Source organism: Castor canadensis, chromosome 9, assembly GCF_047511655.1.
Source record: "Castor canadensis chromosome 9, mCasCan1.hap1v2, whole genome shotgun sequence".
Classification (NCBI taxonomy): Eukaryota; Metazoa; Chordata; class Mammalia; order Rodentia; family Castoridae; genus Castor; species Castor canadensis.
Window position 1 is genome coordinate 141,212,403 of NC_133394.1, and position 24,979 is coordinate 141,237,381.

Genomic DNA, 24,979 nt, shown 5'->3' on the forward strand with positions numbered 1-24,979 from the left:
GAGTGTTTATGAAAGAGGGATTAGCCCTGAGTGGAAGGAGGACCTCTGGTTCCCAGACTTGTGTTTCTCTGCCCCTGTTCGTTTCCACTCAGAGGTTACAATTGGAGGGGGAGTGGAAGAAGTATCTTGAGTATTTGTCACTTAGAGGTCATTTTGAGCTGAAGGGATCAGAGATATGAAAATCCTTCTCCAATTGAGAAGTTTTTAGAATTCGAAGGGCAGTGATCCTTCTGTTGTTTACTACCTCCTCCTGCTTTCCTTGTCATGCATTCCAGAGATTTCTGTTACTGACTCACTGACCCTGGCTAAGTTTACCTTTGATATCTCCAGCTTCCATTTCATTTCTGTATTTCTTGACATTGAAACAATACACCCTCATGATAATGCTAGGCTCCCTAGTTTCATTATTTGTAGGCATTTTGTAGTATATACTTTTTTTTTAGCCCAGAGTTATTTGTTACTTTTATTGTGTCATCTTTTTCTTTCAAATACACCACAAATTCCTTTCACTGATGGCAAAATGAACCTTTCATAGATTTCTCTGGGTCTTTTATCTTAGTCATCTTGTAAACATAGAGATGAACAAAATGTCAGATTCTGAGTCACTATGCTATGGTCTAAAGAGCACCAAATTGGATTTGAATCCCAACTTTGCTTTCCAATGACCTTGAGCACGTGAAAGTCAAGCAAGGAATTACATATGAAGAACTATCTAGTTACTTACAGATCTGTCTCTAAGTCTCTAAAATCTGTATTTCTATGATGATTCTAGGAACACATATAGCACAATTTTTAAAACATTCTCCAAAAAAATTAACGATTGCTGAATATTTGTACTTTAATATTTATTTCAAAATCACAATAATAATATACCTCTTCATTGAGGCAAGGGCATAAGTCAAATTGAGTTTTGAAAGCTGTATCTTTATATTTAACCAGATGTTAAATAACATTTCTGAGTGACAGTTCCCTCAGTCTCAAAACACAAGGATAATATCATCCCTCTATGACATTTGTGAGATTAAACAAAATAATGTATGTGAAATGCTGGGATGAAATCTGATGCACAGAGGTCAGAAAGTAAATGATAGAAATTCTTACCATTATTGACGTGGCACTTTTTCTTTTCAAAACTCATTTATATACATTATTTCATGCTACCAGACTAAGCTAATGTTGCCAAGAAATCTCATGTAAACATATCCCAGAGTCAGTGACATTGTAAAATTCCCATCCTGAAATGAAAAGTCTCTCAAACTGATTTTATCTTGTAGCTGTAAACTCTTTTAATCTGTTTCATTCATTCAAATATCTCCTTGATCTAACAGCCTTGTAACAAGCCTGCCATATTTTATTTATGCAGTCATTAATATGGCACATATTTAGAAAGGAGCAACTATGTGTCTGGATACTGTTTTATCAAAAGCTAATTTGTTTCATTCAAAAAGGACTAGGGAAGCAAAGATTGCTTATAGTATAGCAGTGTGCTAATTTATTTAAAAGCAGAAAAAGAAGAGTAAAGGATGTTGGGAATTATCCTGATGAATTTATTAAAAATATTAGGGCTGGGAACACTCCTGTAATCCTAGTGCTTGGGAGGCTGGGACAGGAAGATCTAGAGTTTGAGGCTGCTGGGGATGGTAGTTATTCTTTTTTTTTTTTTTTTTTTTTGATAGTTATTCTTGACTGTCAAATTGATTTGATTAGGAAGCACCTAGGACATTACTAAAGCATACCTCTGGGTGTGTCTGTTATGGCATTTCCAGAAAGGATTCACTGAAGGGTGTGTGGGGGGAGGCTTGCCTTGAATGTTGGGAGCACCATTCATAAGCTGGGGACTCAGCTTATGGAAATAGAGACTTAGGACAGGAGGGAAATCTTCACTGGTAGAAGACAGAATAAAAAGGAAAAAGAAGAAAACCCGAGAGTGCAGGAATTCTATGTCAATATTTCTGCCCTCTCCACCATGGTGGACTTAACCTCTGAAACTGAGAGCTAAAATAAATCTTTCTCCCTTAAGTTGGGTCAGGTATTTTGTCACAGGGATGAGAAAGCTAACTACTATACTGGGCTACATAATGGTATGCTACCTCAAAATATATATTCAAGTAACCATAATAATTACGTTTTACAGTACATTTTCACAGCACAGTAAGGTGTACAAAGCTGTTTTTTCTAAAACATTTATTTCATGGGCCCACCACTTTGCTCCAAACCTGCTAAAATCACTGACTTCTGTGCTACCTTTCTTTCTTGCCTAGACTCTTAATAGTCCCTCCAACTGGAGGAATCATTTAATTTCCTGGTTTAAACCCTTTCAAAGCCCTGGGTCCACACCTCTCCAGCATCATGTCCACCACCTGCTCAACCACAGGCAAATCCGAGCCCTTTCTGGAGCAGGCAGAGCTAGTTTTTTCCTCAAGGACTTTATATTACTCACAGTGTCCAAAATAAACATTTTTCTTATCTTGAGGATGGTTCATTTACATTAATTGTGTTTCAGCATTCTTGCACACTCATTGTGAAGCTGCCTTCTCTCCCCATTATCACTATCACAGTATTGCTTTCTGTGGGGGTTTAGAAAGTGTTCCCCAAAATGTGGTGCTTTAACATGCTGAGATTTAGAATCAAGGTCTCTCTGACTTTCCACCACCTTCTCTCTCTTGATTATTTCTCTTTGACAGGGGCAGGAAAGGGCTTGTTCTTATGTAATTTTATTTACTTTAAGATAGGACCAACTAAAAGAACACAATTGACTTCCATTCCTCCCCGAAGTCTCATCCTCTGTCACAGAAAAGATTAAAGAATGTATTTATACCTGAATGGAGTTTTTCAGAAGATAGATTCTGACTCATTTAAATTCCAATGTTTTCTCTTCAACAAAGTCAGAGAACAAGAGGGCAGGGGGAGGTGGCCCAAATAACATATACACATGTAAGTAAATGTAAAAACAATAAAATAAAAAAGAAATTACAAAGAACATCATTTATGAGCTAATTTCTGTCTCCTGGATCTCCTGTCTTTCTTAAAAGCACTTACTACCCCTTAAAATCACCTGCATTTCCACTTCTGCCCTATGAAGAAAGGCAGATAACCACCTAAACATTACTGTGATGTTCCCATTCAAGTTCAATGAAATTATGTGTTTTCCGTTAAGCTGTCTATTGTCACCTCATTCTGCTGAGCTGTCAGAGGCAACAGGGAAGGTTTCCTTTCTGTCTTAAGTCTCCTCTATTTCTGCTTTTTTATTTTTGTAGCCCTTTACCATTACTTAGAAAAATGTTGTCTGTCTAACTTCTCCACTACCATAAACTCCATAAAAGAAAGGTTTTTGCTTCCTCATTCACATGACCTCTTGTACAAGGAAACCAGCGTAGAGAGGTCACATGAATTAAGCAGACATAAGGGCCTACACATAATGTTTAGGATTAACATCAGGTCTGAATTCTATTTTGTGTCCAGTTATGTTTCATTACAGAAAAAATATGTGCATAAGATTTGTCCTCTTATATCTCAAGGGGTCAGAGTTTATTCCTAAACATAAGACATTCACTCATTAATAGTTAATGATCCAAGAGTTAGACTTCAAGGGAATAGAAGTCCAGCAATGCAGTAAGTCTGAACATGATTGTATGACTAAATAATCTGTGATGATAAATGCTATGAATTTGCAAAGCGAATTTGAGCATAAGAACCATTTTCTTTCTCAATAGATACTATCTTTTTTCTCTGTTATGCCCTGGGTTTTTTTTTTTTTTTTTTTTTTGACTCTTTGTGGTTGATTTGCTTTTTTGTTTAACTGAATGTCATCTCTAAAATAAGCACCTATTTGGAAAATTCTTTACTCAAAGAAAGTGGTTTATAAAGCCTATTTATATATTTGCTTTCGTGGCATTAAAAATAAAGTTATCCTGAAAATTCTATTAGTCCTAAAATCCATCCAAAACTTTTCTATAAATTTTATCAATTTCACTTCCACATCTTCTTTACAAAAACAGTACCATTAAATAACCCTAGTAGTCTCATTATTTTTACCACTTTTTAAATATGTTGAGAGGCCTGGCATCCCTGAGAAATGTTCTGAATGAAAAATTTCAGACAGCCCTGTTCTGAATGTATGTTAGTCCTGCATGTTGTATACATAAGAGCATAGCCACCTGAGGCTCTTGAAGACAAACTTCTAAACATGGTGGCCTTTCATTTTAATTGCCTTTCCATAGTCCTCAACTTTGCCTTTGTTCTCATTCTATATTTCTAGGATCCAGAGCTAGAAAGCATTTCAGCTTTAGGACTCCATACTCCATTATGGATTACAGTCTAGGCAGAAGATACATATGAAGTTGAACTCTGTCAAATCAAGTAGTACAAATGTTTTTATCATTAAAAAGCAGAATTGCAATATTTGTATTTTTGTTGTTGTTTCTGAGACAGGGTCTTACTACATAGCTCAGGCTAGACTTCAACACTTAATCCTCTGGGATTATAAGCAGAAACCACTACACCTGGCAAGATGAGAATATCTGCAGTTATGCAAAGCAGAATTTAGACCAGATAGCATTAAAAAAGACACCAAAAAGACACAAAATGAAAAAGTAATTTAAATATAAAACAGAAAATAATAAATTGGAAAACACAATATGACTTTTTAAGTCCTTAGTTAAAATAAATAAATATATGTACATATATGTTTAGGTTCTCACAATAAAATATCCACAGTTCTAGTAACTCTGAGAAAACCAAGAAGAGAAAATGCAAATTTTATAAAATAGAGTATATTACACAAAAATTGCAAGAAGCCAATACTTTGGATTAAGCCCCTGCTTGACCTCAACAGACTAAATATCAAAATGAAGTCACTGACAGTAAGGTTCCAGGTCACCAAACTGAAACTAAGCTGTTTACCTGAATTTCTAAGAAATCAGGATTAGAGAGATAACAGACAAATTTCCCAAACAGGCCAGTTTTAATTGGTATAATAATGAAGTTCCCTCTGCTTTAATCCTTACACAAAAGTTAATCTGATATTAACTAATCAGATGTTTTCCTACTGCTCTTTCTGTCCTCAAATTACAAGTAACTGAAATTATCAGTTCATTTTTTTCCATTTGTTTGTACTCTTTTGTCTGACTATAAAACCAAAGTTTTCTCTTGGCCAATCAGAAACACTCATCCTCTGTTATGGAGCAAAGTGGTACCTGATTCTATATAGAGTCAATCAAGATATTTAAACTTAAATGCTATAATTTTATTCTTTTTTTTTTTTTTTTGGTAAATCTGACTCTTAGAATAATCAATGATTATAGAAAGTTTTCAGGAAACAAAACTAATATACATGAGTCAATTGCTCTCTATACACCACTCAAGAGGAAAACATAATTAAAAACACATTATCATGAATACCAGCACTCAAAAAATGAAATTCATAGACATAAAGTTAACAAAATATATGCAACATCTGGGGAAAATGATAAAACTCTGATGAAAGCAATCAAAGAGATAAATAAATGAGAATTACTCAGTGTTCATGGATAAGAAGACTCAACATTGTCGTCAGTTCTTCCCAAGTTGTATAAAATCCTACAGATTTTACACAATTCCAATCAAAATCTTAACAAATGTTTTTTCAACTCTTTTTGTGTGTGTGTGTGTGGAAATCAAAAAATTCTTTCAAATATTTATACGTAGAATCAAAAAAATAGCCTCCTTGGTATTGAAGGAGAAGAGCAAAGTCGGAGAACTGATACTACTCCAAAACTATGCTAATCAAAGCAGAGTGGTATTGGTGAAAGAATAGAAAACAGATTAATGTGATTTAATAAACTTCAGAAATAGATCTGTATAATTATAATAAGGAGACCAAAATATGCCTCTCTGGCAGAAGGATTCTTTTGAACTGATTATTTTGAGAAATAGCATACACAGATGAGGCTCTGAAAACAGAGTATGATTTACCTTTTAGTAAGGGAAATTTACATCTGTAGAGAAAACATGCATCTATAAGAATCTCTCTCTCTCTCTCTCTCTCTCTCTCATTTCCTTTCTCCCATTCCTACTCTCCCACTCCCACTCCCTCTCCCTCTCCATCCTCTAGGAAGGCAGGATAATGACTCAAAATCACAGGGACTCTTATAAGTGAGAAGGGATCAACTTAAATCTGTAAGACTGCTGAGACAGCAAAGTGTTCAGTGTTTGCTAGGGCCTGGGGAGGAGTGGGTGGAGTGGGAGACAAATAAACGCATCACAGTTGATTTCTAGGGCTGTGAAATTCTTCTAGAATATATTTGTTTATGTAATAGAAAATACATAGAAATAATTTGAATTGGCTATCCAAGAATTATTTAATATTAAGATTAAAATCTCAAGGGTAGTCTCAAGATTTTCTACTACATTATTTCAAACTTTAAAGGATCAGACTGTTTCTATATAGTAGTTACCACATAGAAAAAGAAATAATTGTTCTAAACTAAGACAGACAAAAAAAAGAAAAAGAAATGAAAAACCCATGAAAATATGAAAAATGGACATGTGTAGGAAGCAGGTTACAAGAAATCATGCTGTTTCTAGTTTACTATTTTATTTACTCTTATTCAATTAATGGACATGATTTCATATAAAATAAACATTTTTGAAATAAAAATTCAAGAATAGAAATATTTGTTTTATAGACTGTAGCCTAAAATATCAAAAAAAAATTCCAAAAGGCTCAAATTTTACTATTTATTTTTCAGATAAAATAAGTTTGTTTTTTTTTTAAGGTTTCATTGTTTCATTGTACATAAGGAACATCAACCATATTCACTCTACTTTGCTCCTCCATTCACCCTCTGGCCTCCTATCCACTCCCTCACAGGACCTATCTCATTGATAGTTAAATATTTCAGTTGAGAAAAGTAGTTTTCCTCACTCATTGCATGGTCTACAGCTAAAGCTTGATTAACAAGAGAAAGATTGGCAAAATAAAAGCATAACATTGTTTAGTCAGTGTTTCAGAAGACATAGGAACCTTCTGAAATAAAGGGTCCCAAAGACCCAAGGAAAACTGTATTTTTATGCTAAGTCCACTGAAAAGAATGGACTGGTGTGGATAGGACCTGATGCAAATGATATGATGTCATGGTGACAAGGTGGGTAGGGAGTACGCAATATAGTTTGTTTGTTCAGATTCTTCTTGCTTTACCCTCTAGTGGTCCTTCCTGGGAGACACACAAGACCTCTGGCAAGGTAGATTAGAGGATTCTTTTGTGTCTATGCTTCTCATAGAAAAGTGGGGAAAGGTCAGAGTGACCTTCTAGCTTCTGAAACTTTCTTAATCACCAAGGTGCCATATTTTGGGTATTATGTTATGTGTTCCAACAATATGATGGTTTCAGGTAAAATGAAGGATTATATAAGTACTGAATCTATTTGTGAGTGTAATGCTCACAAGCTTAAAAAATATATGTAAAATCAGGTATGTTCTCAGAAGCATTCACATGTTCAGGTCAGATTCAGATCCACAAGCGCAAGGATCATATATTCATTAGATCCGTGTTTCCAGTAAGCAAAGGAAGGACAGGAATTTCTGTTTGTTTTATTCTCTAGAATGTTTTCAGACGTGTAAAAAACATTAAGCATATTGTAGACATAAGATTAAAAAGTTAAATTTTTCCTAAAGGAATAATTATCTATTTTATAAGGAACACATACATACACAGGTACACACACACACACACACCTTCAATACTATATTTTGAACTTTATTAGAAACTTAGATCCTAGACTATATGTCTTTGAATGCTCCTGCTTGTTTTATTTATCTTATTTCTTATTGTATAAGTCATTGAAATTGAGTGCCAAATATTGTCAGCTCACTATCTTCCAGGCATATGGAAGGATGTCACTTCTTGACCCTCTTATAATTAGCTGGGCCATTTCTGACCAACGAGTTGTGAACAGAAGTATTGGTACTGAAGCATTTCATTATTAATGCAAGATATTTTTGCATTGTTTTATCTATTTGCCATCAATCTTTAATACTCAGGACTCAAGAGTTTGAGGCAGAGTTCACTTGCCTAAAATTGGTGATCTGCAATGAACTATAGAATGAACAAAAATTAAACTTCTGTTGTTACTTGTCATTATGTTGGTTTTCTTCTTATGTTTTTTAACTACAATACAACTTAGCCTATTCAGACTGATATACCATCCATCAGAAAACTATATTAATTATTATTGGGGTTTAACATTATGTAATCTCCAACCTAGCATATTTTTCTTTCAGTGTTGTTTGTTTATTTGTTTGTTTGTTTATTTGATGATATTGGGGTTTGAACTCAAGTGCCTCACACTTACTAGGCACTCTACCACTTGAGCCATGCCCTCAAGCCCTTTTTGCTTTCTGTTATTTTTTCAGATAGAGACTCATGTTTTTGCTTGGGGTTGGTCTTGGACCATGATCCTTCTACCTATACTTCCTGGGTTGTTGGGATTGCAAGTGTACTCCATCATGCCTGGATTAATTGTTGAGATGGATCTTGCTAACTTTTTTGCCTGAAACACAGTTTCCTGGTCTCTACCTCCTGGAATTATAGGTGTACTCCACCAAGCCTGATTCCATTTGTCTTTTTATTTTATTAATATTATTTCCCTGGATAACATTCCTTGCTTATTTTGAACAAAATCCATTTGTGTATTAATTAGGGCTGTGTTGAATTTACAGATGAATTTTATGAGGACATAAATTTTATAATAGTGAGCTCCAAAATAAAAATACTCAATGATTTAAACCTTTATTTATGCCCCTTGATTGAATTTTTAAAAATTTACCTTCATCTAAATCATGCATATTTCTTGCTAAATCTATCCCACAAACCCCAAGTTCAAACCCCAGTCCCTCAAAAAAAAAAATCTATTCTAGGAAGTTTATAGATGGGAAATTTTCTTCTCATTCATAAATTATTAATATTTTATGTAAAAACAGGCTCATGTTTTGTATATTAATTTTTAAACTACCTAAATAAATTCCTGTAGTTCTTGAAAATATTTCCCATTTTCTGTACATTTTCAAGTTTCTTTAAAACATGTAAAGACAAAAAAGATATTAATCTTCCTTCTTTTTTGCCGTCTTTCTACCACCCTCACTTTTAAAAATAATATTAAGTGGGAGATATTTATACAACAACAGTGAACAAGAGGCCATAAAATAAAAGTTTTAAATCATATGGCACTGTCAGTAGTATAAATAGTTTTGAAATTAAAATGAAGTATTACCACAACTTAAAAGGTCATTATGTTAAGAAAAAGTAATTTTCCATAAGAAATGCTTGAAGCTATATAATTGCAAAAGTATTTTACTGCTGCAAAACAACAATGAAATGAGGTATTAAAATCGGTACATTTCACCAGTTTTGATGTTAGCCATAGTTAGCAAGGCCAATATGCTTCCCTACTTACGTATGCAGACCATAACACATCCAGCTAAGTGTTTCCACATGCTTTCTGCAAATTGCGGTATTTATGATTTGTTGCAATTAATATTTAAGTCTGCTTCTTAAGACCAAATGTTATGGGCATTTCAGCAAAGTTCTCTCTGCAAATTCTGCAGATGTCAGAGCTACTCGAGCCCTTGCCTTACTTCCTTTGCTCTGAATCCGCTTTCTTCTCACTGGTTTCCCTGATGTCAAATCTCTTACAGAGTTATTAACAAAGTGATACCTGACTCTTCATGGACAGTGTGATAGTATTTTCATTCCATCTCCATTTCTCATGATGAGAAAATGAGTGAACTTTGTGAGACAATTAATTTTGTGCTACTTTGACTAACACAGTAGAAACTGGGACTCTGGAATGAAGATTGGACACAAGTGACTATTCCTAAATTACAACATCACACCCAACCTCACCTCCCTCCCTGAGAAGGCTTTGAAAATATATTGAGGTAAGGGGTGTTTTTATTTATCCTATGAGGCAGGGCAGAGCTACTGACTTTGATTAGACATGGCCAGAAATGCCAAGCATCCTGTGATACAAAATAAGGAATTAAATTGCTTCTCTAAATCTCAACCAAAACAAAACCAAAGGACAAATAAAAAAGTCTGTGAAACAGACTATATCCTTAAAACTGCCTCTTCACCATCAAGGACATTACAGACATTGGAGTTTTGCTTCCCTGCCTAACACCTTGTGATCCTCGTAGGCATTCTGCTTTACAATTATACTTTCTACCTCATTTCAAGTTAAGCATAGCTATGGCATTGTTTTTGCCACTGCAAAGTGACAGGTGGAATTTTTTTAAGCCAGTATATAATGTTCCAAGTTTTCTTTTTCCTTTCTCTGCACAGGTGGATGCATGTATCAAGATATGCCTCTGATATCCTGAGACCCTGGGGGAACACATAAACACAGCCATTGCTCACCAACACTGTACCTACAGTGTGAACAAGAAATAAATGCTTATTGTATCAACTTCCTAAGATTTTAAGGTTGTCTGTTACTACATCAGATCCTAGTCTTTCCTGGCTGATATTTCCCCTTTGGGCAACATGACTTAGATTGACTTTATATACTTATTATGGACTGAATTGTATCTCCCCAAAACTTATAAATTTAAGTCTTTCCCCTCAATGTGACTGCATTTGAAGGCAGGACCTTTAAAGAAGTAATTATGGTTAAGCAAGGTCATAAGAGTGGTTCCTTTATTCCATACCAACAGCAACTTTATAAGAGGAAAAATATGAGGTGTGTATACGTAGAGAAAAGTCCATGTGAGGACAGAGCTCAAAGGTGGCTGTCTGTGAATTAAAGAGAGGAACCAAACTTGACAACACCTTGACTACTAGACTCCAGGATTTTGAATAACTAAATGTCTGTTTAAGCCACCTAGCCTGTGTTTGGAAGCTGTAATAAACTAATACAATCCCAGTTCTACCTTTTTTTCAAAATAGTCTTTTTGATTCCTTTTATTTATATTCTTAGCTGCAGATCAACTCTTTGATACTAATTCAAGCCCAGAGTCACAGGCTGTCACAGGAGTCCCTACCTGTATGGGAAAGAAGCTTCAGATTTTCTTCTAAAGTGACAGTCCATTCTTCAAACTTTATTTGATCTAGCTCTTCAGTTAATTGTGCCAGTGTTTTAATTTTTGGTTTTTTTTTTTCTTTCTTTCTTAAACTTATTGTGAGAACCTTGGACAATTTGCTTTATTTCTCTGTGCCTCAGTTTCCTCATCTTGAAAATGAAGATAGTATTAGTACCTACACCATAGCATTGTAGATAGTATAAAATGAACTAATGAAAAAATAAAGCACTTAGGATAGAGCCTGATTCATAGTGAATCAAGAAATACTAAAAGAATATTAATTTGTAATTAATTTATATAAATTTATAATCATTATGATAACCTTTAGATTGGAATGTCCCCCAGCATGAAATGCCTGCATCTTTCCAACTCCTACCCCCCAACACAAAAAAAAGAAATAAATTGATTGGGTGTAGGGTCAGGAAAGGGAGAGACTTTTGAGACCTTGGGAGGGAAGTCTTCTTTCATACTGCACCCCAGTTGCTTCACTTATCTTATCTCTGTAAGGCTTTCTGTAAGTCTGTGCCTCAGTAGGGCAAGGTCCCTTCCCAGTTTTCCCCTACAATAAGTGAAATTCCTGAGCCCAGGATCCTACTCAAGGCTACTGTACCCCAAACTGCTATACTAGCAATATACTGATAAGATTCCCATATGTATTATACTCAGTTCAATTTGACTTATAAGTTAGTCAAAGACTTTTAATCCTCTAAACAATGATAATATATTAATTTTCAATGGGCAATGTACTCAAAAATCAAAGAAAGGACTGAAGGAGACAAAGTATTCAGAGTTTGCTAGCAAAATGCAACTTTATTTGAATTTTGTAACAAGGAAATAAAGGCCAGAAATGTGTTCCTTTTCACACTAAAGGAAACAGCTTTTGTCAGCTAGAAGATCAGGTCCAATAACTTCAGGGATCCATTTGGCTTTATTAGGTCTGTTGCCATTGTGATGGGCTAAGAACTTTCTTTTGAAGAAAAGTAATTACTGTACCGGAGCCCCTAGTCAAAGAAATGCAATTCTGTTTAAAAAAAAAAAAATCTACTAGCTCAGCACAATTTAGGCTCTATCTGCTTTTCCGTAAGTGGGATCAATAGCTGGCAGATATATAGATCTCCACGATGGCCAAAGCTTAAACTCTCTCACTTACTCTCTGCAGTGATACCACATTGAAAGAAAAACCACTGTGTGGAAACATGTTTCACAAAAGCTAAATTAGTGTTCCTCTATACTCCTAAAGCAGCCGCTATTGTATCCGGGGGTCTTAGATGGAAAAGTGTAGGAAAGCATACTTGTCAAGCATCTCCTTTGGTCTCATCACTGCAACATGTGACAGATTTGAATTATATGATTCTTATTGCCACCACATAAATATGGAGTGGAAAATGCCTGAATCACCCTCAATAGGATACATGAAACTAAAAGGAAAGAAAAGAAATGTGAGCCTTTGGATAATGTCAATCTCTCTGCTGTATTTAATGATTTAAAAAGTGGTATTTATCTCAAATCCCTCTAATGTGCTATTTATAATTGGTGTGTATAAATATCTCTGTCTAGATATTCAGTAAACTGTCTATGGCTTTCATGAGTGTTCAATTTCCCTAAGTAATCTCTCTCTCTCTCATTTTTTGTCTTTCTTTCTAAAAGCTCCCTGAACAATGACTCTCTTCCTGTTATGGAAAGTTATTGAAACCAGACCCATGGACCAAAGACTGTGACAGTCAAACTTTCAGACCCAGAGTGGGACAAATCCTTTTGTTGAGTGTCACTTTAAAGAGCTTTATTTCTAATATATTGTTTGTAGAAAGGTTGCCTCCTAAATGTGAGTGCTACTTCCAAAATTGAGTGACTTAGTTCCTCTAAATTATTTTCCAGAAATAACTTTTCCTCAATTTGGAAGTTGTGTGTGGGTTTGGAGTCATGAATTTCCTTCCAACCAATTGAGTGAACCCCTGAAGCAAGACCATTTATTTAAGAAAAAATAATGCAGAACAAATTCAGTTTAGCATAATCTGAAGAAGACAACTTTGGTAATTTTGAAATGGGAAATAGAAATTAAAAGTAAAGCAATATCTTCTGTAATGCTGTGCTGCAGCAGACCTTGATTTGAGAAAGAAATAAAAAAAAAAGTCCATCTGGCCTTAATAAAGATTTGTGCTTTCCGGGTTCTTGGGGTATATTGTTTCCTTTCTATTTTTACAGTGAGGACTAATTCATGGTGCTGTGGAACTAAACAATTTATTTTCTTTTTATAGAGACCGCTCTTATTGATTCCATAAGTCTTCATTAAAAAATAAATGAATAAGTGTTGAGCATCTCCTCTGAGACAGTGTGATATGATAAGTTCAATGCCAGAGAGAAGCAAGATGTACTCACAGGAAAGAACTTTCATCCAATCTGCAGGTTAGGGGAGGCTCCCCAGAGGATGGGGGCCAGGGTCAAGTTCTCAAAACAGGCAGCAATTACCAAAATGAAGAATGGGAGGGAGGACTTTGCAGGCAGAATGAGAAGTGAATGCAAATCACATTATTGAACTCTGTTCATGATGCATTTCCATCTAAAACCCTGTGCTTTCTCAGGTGTCGCAGAGGCAACACTAATCAGAGGACGTACACATTTAGGACTCCATCTGGATTCCTCATCTCAGGTAATAGTATCACACTTAACTTTTTCTCCAAACTAGAAAGCAGGAAGTTAAACTTGACCTCTCTCCTCTTCAACTACAATAGTATAGGAATCATCAGAGGGTCTATATTCCATCTACTGGGTGTTCATTTAAATTTTTCCTTTCTTTTTATCTCTAGTAATCCTTCATATTTAAATGGTTTTTCCCACTATCTATATCTGGACAATTGTTATAAGTAGATTTTATTAAATAATTAACTACTCTTTAATTAAATTATTTAACCAATTAATTTTTGCCATGCTACAGATTGAGGCCAGGGCCTGGTACATGCTAGGCAAGTACTCTATCACTAAGATACACCCCTATCTCTTAACTACCTGTTTAATTCTGGAATCACTAGTAGTCATGGTAAAGTATGTACTAAGTGGTAAGAATACAATGGTGAATAGGGCTTGAACATAGCTTCTAAATAGATCATGTCTAGCTGAGCAGATAGAGATATAAAGAGTTAATTCTAATACAAATCATGTTAAAGATACACATAAAAACATACTAGCAGCAAAGGGCAGGTGAGGATTTTCAAGTGCATCAAAATCCTATGGTCATACACTAAAGATGAGAAGGAAGCACCTCTGGGAAAATATTCTGGAGAAAACAGAATTAGCTGAGACTAGATATAGATATCGGGGGCTATAATGTTGTTGAAACTTATATCTAGAATAGGAAATGAGATGAGATATAGCAATCTTCCTCAAATCATAGAATATATACATATTTTTTCCCCAGCACCCAGAAGAAACAAAATCTCATGCCAGTTTCCTTCACAAAGATACATCTTCAGAAAATGAGGATCTTATTTCACAACATGTAGGAATGCCTATAAAGAAAACTGAAATGTCATATTTAATCAAAGATCTCTTCATGTCATCAAAGCAACTTAACAAAGGGGAATAGTAGACAGATATAGCTTCCTTTATCTGGTCCAGTAAGATACCATAGTCATTCCCACTAATGTATGTCTGTCTTCTTGTTTTCTATGGCTGTATTTTATAATCTGTGTTCTTAGAAAGATAGCATGTATGGTCTAGCCAAAGGCACTGTACAAAATGAAGCATGGCCCATCCATTTCTGTACTGTAAGTTGGAGATTGCAAATTGTGTACTTTATATGTCCCTACTATTATCATAACCCAATGCCCAGTTTGTCTGTTGAGATGTTTAAAGTCATAAGTGTGTACACAAATAAACCTCAGGTGCAATGTTGTTCCATCTGTCCTTATTAGCTATTTATTAAGGATCTACAGATCTATATGTTACCTAGAAAAAGAATAGAAGACCAAGACTCACCCTAAAAAAAAAAAACCCTTGAACTCCGGAGAAACAGAACATAATACCTGAGATGTAAATAACCATGGCTTCATGTCACAGGAAAAGACATTCAAATAAGCAGTTAAGATGCTGTGTGAGTAATGAAAAGAGCAGTGGACTCATAGTTAGAAGGTTGGGTTCTTTCCCAAATTCTGAAACAGAAAAAGTTATTTAAACTTTCTATGAGTTCAGATGAAGAAACTTGTTATGCCAATTTAACTGAACTTTGGAAAGGGTCAAATAAAAGTACTTTTAATACTATAAAATAATCCCTAGAATGGTGCAAAGAAAGTCGTAGATGACAAGAGTATTCTGGTTGACCATATACTCAGAAATTCCTACATAAGTTGTCTTTTCATGCATATTCAAGTTGGTTGTTTTCTTAATACAATTACTAAAATCTAAAATATATTTCTTGTTCCTGATAATGATCAATTAAGCAATTTTTCCCTGCCAGTCAATGTATACAATGTTGGAGATTAAAACATAAACATGTGACATAAGGACCCTGTGTCACACAAAAACTCTCTAGCACATAATGGATGCTCAAAAAATGTCAGTATTATATTTTATACATTTTGTTTTCATATTTATAGTTACATATGGAGAGTAAAGAGAAATGCATTATGTATGTATTGTATGGATAGAATGGAAGAAAAATAATAGATTGATGTGACAGAGATTTGCCCTCCAAAATATGTCAGTACTGATAAAAAAATTATTCTAAACTGTTTTCCAAATTTCAGTAGGGAAAGGAGAAGAATAGAAACTGGTGGTTCACTTTAGACCAGGACAGAACAAATAGCAGATGAAACCTTGACAATTTTAAGCCTTATTAACAAATAAATCTGTTTCTGTATACACATAAAGTGTATACATAAAGTTGACCTTCAGTATCCCCGGAGGAAAGCTAGAGGACACTTCAAGGTTAGCAAGACCCCACAATGCTCACATCCTTGTTATAAAATTGTATAGTATTTACCTGCAATCTATACACATCTTCCCACATTCTTTAAATCATTTCTTAATTACTTAAAGAAACAATAAAGTGTAAATGATATATAAATAGCTGTTATAGTGTATAATTTGAGGAAAAATGACAAGAAAAAGTCTGTACATATTTAGAAAAGATTCAATTTTTATTACAGTTGGTTTTATCCATGGATTTGGGATCCATGAATGAAGATGACAAACTGTATATAATATATATAAATACATCTACTTCTATATACATGTACTTATACATATGCAAACTAAATTAACAAATAATTTCAAATAAATTAGCTAATGAAGAGACAACATCTAAAGAAGTATGGAAAAAGTATGATCAAAGTGAATAAATTTTGACTGTTCTGCTATCCTTTGTACTTGAAGCATAGGATTTTGTTGGAGAGAATTTTAAAATGTGGGCATATGTAGGAATAATGTTACCATATGACCTATTTATTTATTCATTCATTTATTTTATCACTTTTTGTTTTTACATTTACTTACATGTGTACACACTGTTTGGGCCACTTCCCACAGCCCAATTTCCAGGCAGAACCTGTTCCACCCTCTTGTTCTCCTATTTTGTTGAAGAGAAAACATCTTTTACATTTTCTATAAGAGATAATAGGAAAAACATAGTGTTTTTGCTAGTGTGAGGTAAAGATAGCTATACAGAGAGAGTCCTAGCACTGCTTCCAAGTACTTGTGTATTACAACCCACATGGGTTCATCTCTACCAGGTCTCTTCACTACTTCCTCATTCCCTTCCCATAGTGGCTTTGTCCAGTGTAAGATTACTATATTCACTCCTCTAAAGTGTGCACATCAACCACATTCAAGTTTTAGATTTCTTTCCCTTTCCCTATTCCTCTGTTCATATTCTCCCCTTAGTGTGTGACCTATGTCCAATAATATTATTGCATTTGTTTTAGGTCTATAATCTGCATATGAGGAAGAACATGCAATTTTTGACCTTCTGAGCCTGGCTAACCTCACTTAAGGTGATGTTCTCCAGTTCTATCCATTTACTTGTGAATGATAAGATTTCATTCTTCTTCATGGATGAGTAAACTCCTGTTGTGTATAAATACCACATTTTCTTAATTTATTTGTCAGTAATGGGGAATCTTGGTTGTTTCCATAGCTTGACTATTGTAAATAGTACGGCAATAAACATGGGTGTGCAGGTGCCCTTGTAATAGGTTATCAATGTAATCTGTGATGATTCCCTGGATTTCTTCCCTTTTTGTTGTTATCTTCCCTTTTTCATTTCTGATTTACTAATTTGGGTGTTTTCCCTCCTCATTTTAGTCATATTTGCGAGGGGCTTGTCAATATTTTTTATTTTTTCAAAGAACCAGCTTTTTGTTTTGTTGATTCTTTGTATGGTTTTTTTTTTCTCTATTTCATTAATTTCAGACCTTATTATTATTTCTCTCCTTCTGCTTGTTTTGGATTTTGCTTACTCTTGTTTTTCTAGGAGTTTGAGATGTAGCATTAGGTCATTTATTTGAGATCTTTCTGTCTTTTTAGTGTATGCCCTCATGGCTTTAAACTTTCCTCTTAGGACTGCCTTTGCTGTGTCCCATAGGTTCTGGTAGGTGGTGTTTTCTTTCATCCTCTTCTGTACGTTGTCTTTCACACCAGTAATTATTCTTATTTTTCTGCAGAAGCCTTTTAACTTGACATAGTCCCATTTTTCAATCCTTGTTATTTTCTGAGCTATTGGAGTCCTGTACAGAAAGTCATTGCTTCTACCTGTATCTTAAAGTGTTTTCCTCCAGTAGTTTCAAAGTTTCAGATCTTACATTTAGGTCTTTGATCCACCATTTTTGAGTTGTTGAATTGTTGTTCTTTTTTTTTTGCACAGGGTAAGAGAAAGGGGTCTGTCTAGTTTCAAACTTTTACATCTGGATATTCAATTTTCCACCACCATTGCTTAAAGAGGCTGTGTTTTATCCATTGTACATAATTGGAACTTTGTTGAGAATAAGATGGCTGTAACTGTGTGGGTTTATCTCTGGGTCCTATATTCAATTACATTGATCTACAGGTCCTTTTTTGTGACTATGCCATAATATTTTTGTTCCTATAGCTCTGTAATGTCATTTGAAATTGATTATTGTGATTCCTCTGGCATTTTGAAATCAGGCATTATGATACCTCCAACATTGCTCCTTTTTGTTCACTATCACTTTGGCTATTCTGTCTTTTGTGCTTCCACATGAATTGTAGGACTTTTTTCTTTATAGTATTTCTATCAAGAATGTCATTGGAACATGGGAGCAATGGGAATTGCATTGACTCTGTAGATCACTTTCAGTAATATGGCCATTGTCCCAATATTACTTCTCCCAATTCACAAATATGAGAAGACTTTCTATATTGTAGTGTCTTCAATTTTTCTTCAGTGCTTTATAGTTTTCATTGTAGATGTCTTTCACCTACTTGGCTAAGTGTATTCCTAGGGATTTGGGGTTTTTTTGTTTGTTTTTTTTTTGTGACTGCTGTGAATAGAATTGTTTTCTGACTCCTTTTTTAGTGAGTTTGATATTATAATATATAAACGCTACTGAATTTTAATGTTGATTTTGTATCTTGTTACTCTGCTGAAGTTGTTTATCAGATCTAAGAGTGTTCTGGTGAAGTCTTTTGGGTCTTTTAAGCATAATATAATATCATTTTCCTATAGGAATAATTTGATTTCTTGCTTTCCTATTTATAACCCTTTCAGTTCTTTCTCCTGCCTTATTGCTCTAGCTAATATTTCAAGCATTATATTGAGTGTTAGTGAAACACTGAACATCTTTGTCTAGTTACTTATTTTAGGGAAAAGGCTTTCAGATTTTTCCATATCCAGTATAATATTAGCTATAGATATGTTGTTTGTATCTTTTAATATGTTAAGATAAGACCTTCTATTCCTAGTTTCTTCAGGGCTTTTATCAAGAAGTGATGTTGAATTTTGTCAAAGGCTTACTCTGCAGCTACTAAGATAATAATTTGAATTTTGTCCTTGATTCTGCTTAAATATTGTATTATGTTTATTGATTTGCAATTGTTGAGAACCATCCTTGCATCCCTAAAATGAAACCAATGTGATCATGATGTATGATCTTTTAATGTGTTGTTGAATTCAGTTTGCAAGTGTTGCATAAATACAAAAATCAAGAATACCAGGGACATTGGTCTAGGGTACCATTTTTTTTAATGTATCCTTATCCAGTTTTTGTTATCAGTATAACACTGGCTTTGTAGAATAAGTTCGGAAGTGTTCCTTCCCTTTCTGTTTTATGAAATCATTTGAGGAATGTTGGTGTTAGTTATTCTTTAAAGTACTAGTGGATTTTAGTAGTGAATCCATTCTGTCCTGGACTTTTCTCTTTTGGTTGACTATTATTGTTTCAGTCTCATTGTTCATTATACATCTGTTTTGCTTATTTATATACTCTTGATAGCATTTTGGTAGATCACATGTGTCTAGACATTCATTTATTCTGTAGTTTCCAACTTACTGAAATCTAATAATATTTTTCTAAGAAAATTTTCAGTGATCAGTTAGACCTGTTGTAAAATTCTTATTTCAACTATAATTTTATTAATTCAAGTCTTTTTTCCCTTCCTTTTCTTTAATTTGACTAAGGGTTTGTCAATCTCTTTTCACTGATCTGCTACATATTTGTCTCCTTTCCTTTAATTTCTGCCCTGATTTTAATTTTTTTCTATGTATTAATTTTGGGTTTAGTTTGTTCTTGTTTTTCTACAGCCTTACAGTACAGTGTATCATATTATTTATTTAAGATCTCTGATTTTTTAATGTAGGCACTCACAGCTATAAAATTCCTCATCAAAACTGCTTCACAGTTTATGGTATGGTAGACCAAAGGTTATGGTAAATTGTACTTTTATTTTCATTTGGTTTTAGGAATTAAAAAACTTCATTTTTTTTTCAATTACCCACTGATCATTAAGAAGTTAATTGTTCAATTGCTATGTGTTTGTACGGTTTTTGTAGTATTTTTTTTTCTGTTTACTAATTTTATTTTATTATGACCTGCTAAGATACAAAAATTTATTTCAGTTCTTTTTGTATTTGTGAATACTTGCTTTATTGCCTAAAATGTGATAAATTTGGAGAAAGTCAATGTGCTGTGGAGAATAATGTGCATTCTACTATTGTTGGATGAAATATTTTACAGATGTCTATTGAGCCTGTTTGATGTATGGAGGGGTTTAACTTGAAATTTCCTTGTTGATATTTGTCTGGATGATCCATCTATTTGTGATAGTGAAGTATTGAAGTCAATACCAAAGTATTGTATCTGGATCTATCTGTGTTTTATATCCAGTTTGTTTTATGATATTGGGTGAACCAAAGTTCAGTGAATATGTATTTATCCTCATTATATCTTCTTGTTGGATTATTCTCTTTATTAGTATGTGGTTACCTACTTTATCCTTTCTGATTGATTTTGGTTTGAAGTCCACTTTGTCAGATATGACTATAGCTACTGAAGCTTGAGATCTGCACTTGAGGGGAGATCTGAGAGAACACAGTTTTCTGCCTGCGGGTCTCAGCGCTTTCCAAACCTAGTCAGGAATAAACTACCATTCAAGAGGGAAGAAGCTGAAGAAATTGAGTTATCTGCTGAGACTAACCTCAGAGTTCTCAGTCCCAACGAGTAATAAACCAGCATGCCAGGAAGGTAGATCTGGAAGTTGAGCAATATACTATTCCCAGCTTGGAGTTCTTAATTGCTGCAGTAATACACAGGTGACTGGGCTCATTCCTCACCACAAAGTAGGTGAGCAGTGTTCACTGTGCTTTCATAGCCCCCAAGATTTCTGCAACCTAAACTTCTTAGCTGGTCTCTGCCCAACCCTCCCACTCTCCACAACTGCCTCTTGTGAGCATCTCCCACCCAGACACTGGCAGGTTGTTTCAAAGCTCCCTAACTTGTGATTGTTCCATGTTGTGAGCCCCCCACCCACCTCAAATAGCTCAGTCTCAAACAACAGACCTCCTCTCAAGATGGTGCCTGGCTATAACACTGCACTACAGAGAGTGATGCAATGGATTTCTTCTCCAATACTAGCTTGGCATGAAGGAAGAATCATTGTCACAACAAATCCCTGCACTTGATTTAAGGTTTGCAAGAACTGTGGGTTTTCCTGTGGCTAGGACTGCAAGTCTGTTGTCATTAGAGCTTCCTGGCTTACCTTTTTGTTGCAGCTACAGGTTCTCCTCCCCACAGGGAGCTAGAGTTGGAGCTATGGACTGTTTCCTACTTTTCTCTGCATAATCTTTCTGTTTCTCCATCCTTTTTGTCTGTTCTCGCACCTTTTTCTTGATTACTGTTGCTCATCTACTCTTTTCCCTCCTCAAACCATAGCCTCTCTGATACTGAACTCTTCACACTCATGGATTTGCAAAGAGGAAGCTTCCAGTCTGCTCTTTTATCCATGGAGCCTTATCTTCTATTCTTGAAAAACAAAAGAATATGATTTACAAAAGGAAGTGATTATAATAATACAAAACAAATATCAATTATATAGATTTTTTTTAAAAAGTTGTGGTTTGAGTTTTGCTGTTGTTGTTTTGTTTTGTTAAAGTGTTTGAAGAAAAATTCATGATTTTTTAGCAAAACATAAATTACCAAAATAGGGCCCAAAGAAAGTATAGAAGTTGGACAAAAGCTACAGAACTTACAGTGAAATTAATTAAATATTTTACCATCTATAAAGATACTACCTCAAGGTGGCCCAAATAATCTATACAAATGTAAGTAAATGTAAAATGATAAAATAATAAAAAAGATATTAGATCAGATTCCTTTATAGATGAATTCTATATAATATTTAAAATGTAATCTAATGCTATGAAAAAAGTTATAGGTAACAAAAGATAGAAAACCACTCATTACTCATTCCATTTTTAGAAACTAGTGCAATCTTAATATTCAAATTTACCAAGATAAAAATTTGAAAATTGTATCAATCATATTTTGAATAATAATGCATAATTTAAAAGTCACTTTAATTATAATTATTAGACATTGAGAACTATGTTACTAAATAATGCTACTACAGCATAGCATAAATAAAATGAAGTCAAACTTTTCAAAAAATGAAAGAAGGTTATATTGAGATGAAAACACAAATTATCATAGCAACACATTAAAAATTCATTTAGTACAATTCATCAATAACTTCTAGATAAAAATACTAAGGCAAACAGTAAGTAAAACATTACTCAATAATAGGAAAGTTCATTTGTAAAGATTAAATGTAATGTCATATCCACTAAAATTAGGAACAAGACACAATTTTATATTGGTTGGAAATGCTAGTTAATTCAACTTGCTCAAAAATAAAATTATGTGTGTAAATCTACATGATCATTTGATAAGAAATCCTCTCTATATGAGTGATAGTTTAATATACCAGGAACTGCCCAACAAGACAGCACACATGAACACAAAGATGTTGTATGCAGATATCATTACAAAATGATTATAAAATTATATATACATCAAGTGTAAAGGTGTTTCTTCTACTACTCAGAATGAAAATGGAGAAACATCAGAAGGTGCAAACAACAATATAATAATATAAAACTTGAACAGTTAGAGGGCCAAGCTGTGTTTCAATAGAAAGACTATAATCTACAAAATGTACATTTTCCCATAACTATTAGATAAGTATAGAATTAGTATACTGACTTATTGGTTAAAAACTGCATGCAGTGATATTGAAGTTCATGAAATAAATATCTGATTATTATCAAAAAGAAAAGAACTAAGGAAAAAAAATTTGCCTTAATAGGCACCAAACTTAGAATTGCAGCATTATAATGCAAAATAACATGTTAGTAACTCAGAAAATTCAGCCTGAAAGCATGACTAAATATGTAAGAATTTATAGTTCACTGAGATGGCAACATGCTCAAGCAAGCATAAGTATTTACATAGCTGTAAGAAAATAAAGCACATGCCACATAAAACTAAAAATTCATTGCAGACTAACTTATGTATGGATTGACTATCTAACATTAAAATGACAAATTATATAATACATGTAAAATAGTAAGTATTGTAATAATAAGTAATGACATACATGCTCAATATATTATATAACTTTATACACATATTTTAAATAACTAAAAATAAAACAATATATTACAAAAACTTCAGAACTCTGATATAGCTTGTTTTTGAAAGAACAGACTCACCAAACTGGAAGAAATTCAGATATCACAAAGGAAAATAGACATAAAAAGAATTCCATGAACACAAAGACCAAAATAAACTCAAATAGTAATGTAAATAATTGCTGGCTCAAGTATACGTAATGTCAAAATTAAGGAAATTAGATCAATAGACAACTCACAGAATAAGAAATCTGAGTGGTCAATAAATGCCTTTATTAAAATTCAGCATCTTACAATGATAAAAGCTCTGAAGAAACTAAGAATAGAAAGAATGTACCTCAACATAACAAAGGCTGTGTATGACAGACCTATAGTCCACATCAGACTAAAACAGGGAAAAACTGAATCATTTCTGTTAAACTCAGGAACAGGTCAAATGTGTTCACCCTACTCACTATTTCCTAGCCAGAAAAAATAAGGCAAGAGAAAAAAGTGAAAGGGATTCAAATAAGGAAGGAAGGAGTTAAATTATCCCTATTCGCAAATGATATTATTTTATAGTTAAAGGACCCTAAAGGTTCCACCAAAAAAACTCTTAGATCTGATAAACACTTTCAGCAGTGTAGCAGGATATAAAGCCAACATACAAAAATCAGTAGCTCTTCTATATACCAGCAATGAACAGGCTAAGAAATAAATTAGGAAAACAATCCCATTCACAATAACCTAAAAAAAAAAAATAGATAAAATACCTAGGGATAAACTTAACCAAGGAGGTGACACAACTCTAAAATGAAAACAATAAAACCTTGAGGAAGGAAATTGAAGAAGACACCAGAAGATGGGAAGACCTCTTATGTTTCTGGATTGTCAGAAATAATATCATGAAAATGCCCATACTACTGAAAGCAATCTATAGATTCAATACAATGCCCATCAAAGTCCCTATGTCATTTTTGTGGAAATAGAAATATCAATCCTAAAGTTCATGTGGAAGCATAAAAGACTCCAAATAGCAAAAGTAATCCTAAGAAAAATGAGCAACATTAGAGGTATCACAATACCAGACTTCAAATTAATCTACAGAGTCATAGTAATGAAAACAGCATGGTACTGGCACAAAACAGGAATGAACACCAATGGAACAGAATAGAATACCCAGAAATACACCCATACAGCTACAGCCATCTGACATTTTTGCAAAGAGGCCAAAAATATACAGTGGAGAAAAGATAGCATCTTCAACAAATGGTACTCAAAAAACTGCTTATCTACTTGCAGAAGACTAAAACTAGACTCCTATCTCTCATCTTGTACAAAAGTCAACTTCAAATGGATCAAATATCTTAATGTAAGATCTGTAGCTCTGCAACAAATACAGGGAAAATTTTGGAACATATAAACACAGGTAATTACTTTCTGAATAGGACTTCAATTGCCCAGAAAAAAAGAGCAAGAACTGACAAATTGGACTGCATCAAATTAAAAAAATTTCTGTACACCAAAAGAAACAGTTACTAGAATCAAAAGAAAACTCACAGAATGGGAGAAAATCTTTGAGAGCTATTCAATGGATAAAGGATTATAGTACAGAATATACAAAGAGCTCAAAAACCTAACCAGCAAAAGGCCAAATAATCCAACTAATAAACTAGGCAAATGAATAGAACAGCTCTCTGGAGAAGAAATTTAAATGGCTGATAAATACATGAAAAAAATGTTCAACATCCTTAGTTATAAAAAAAATGCAAACCAAAATTACACTAAGATTCTATCTCACATGTCAGAAG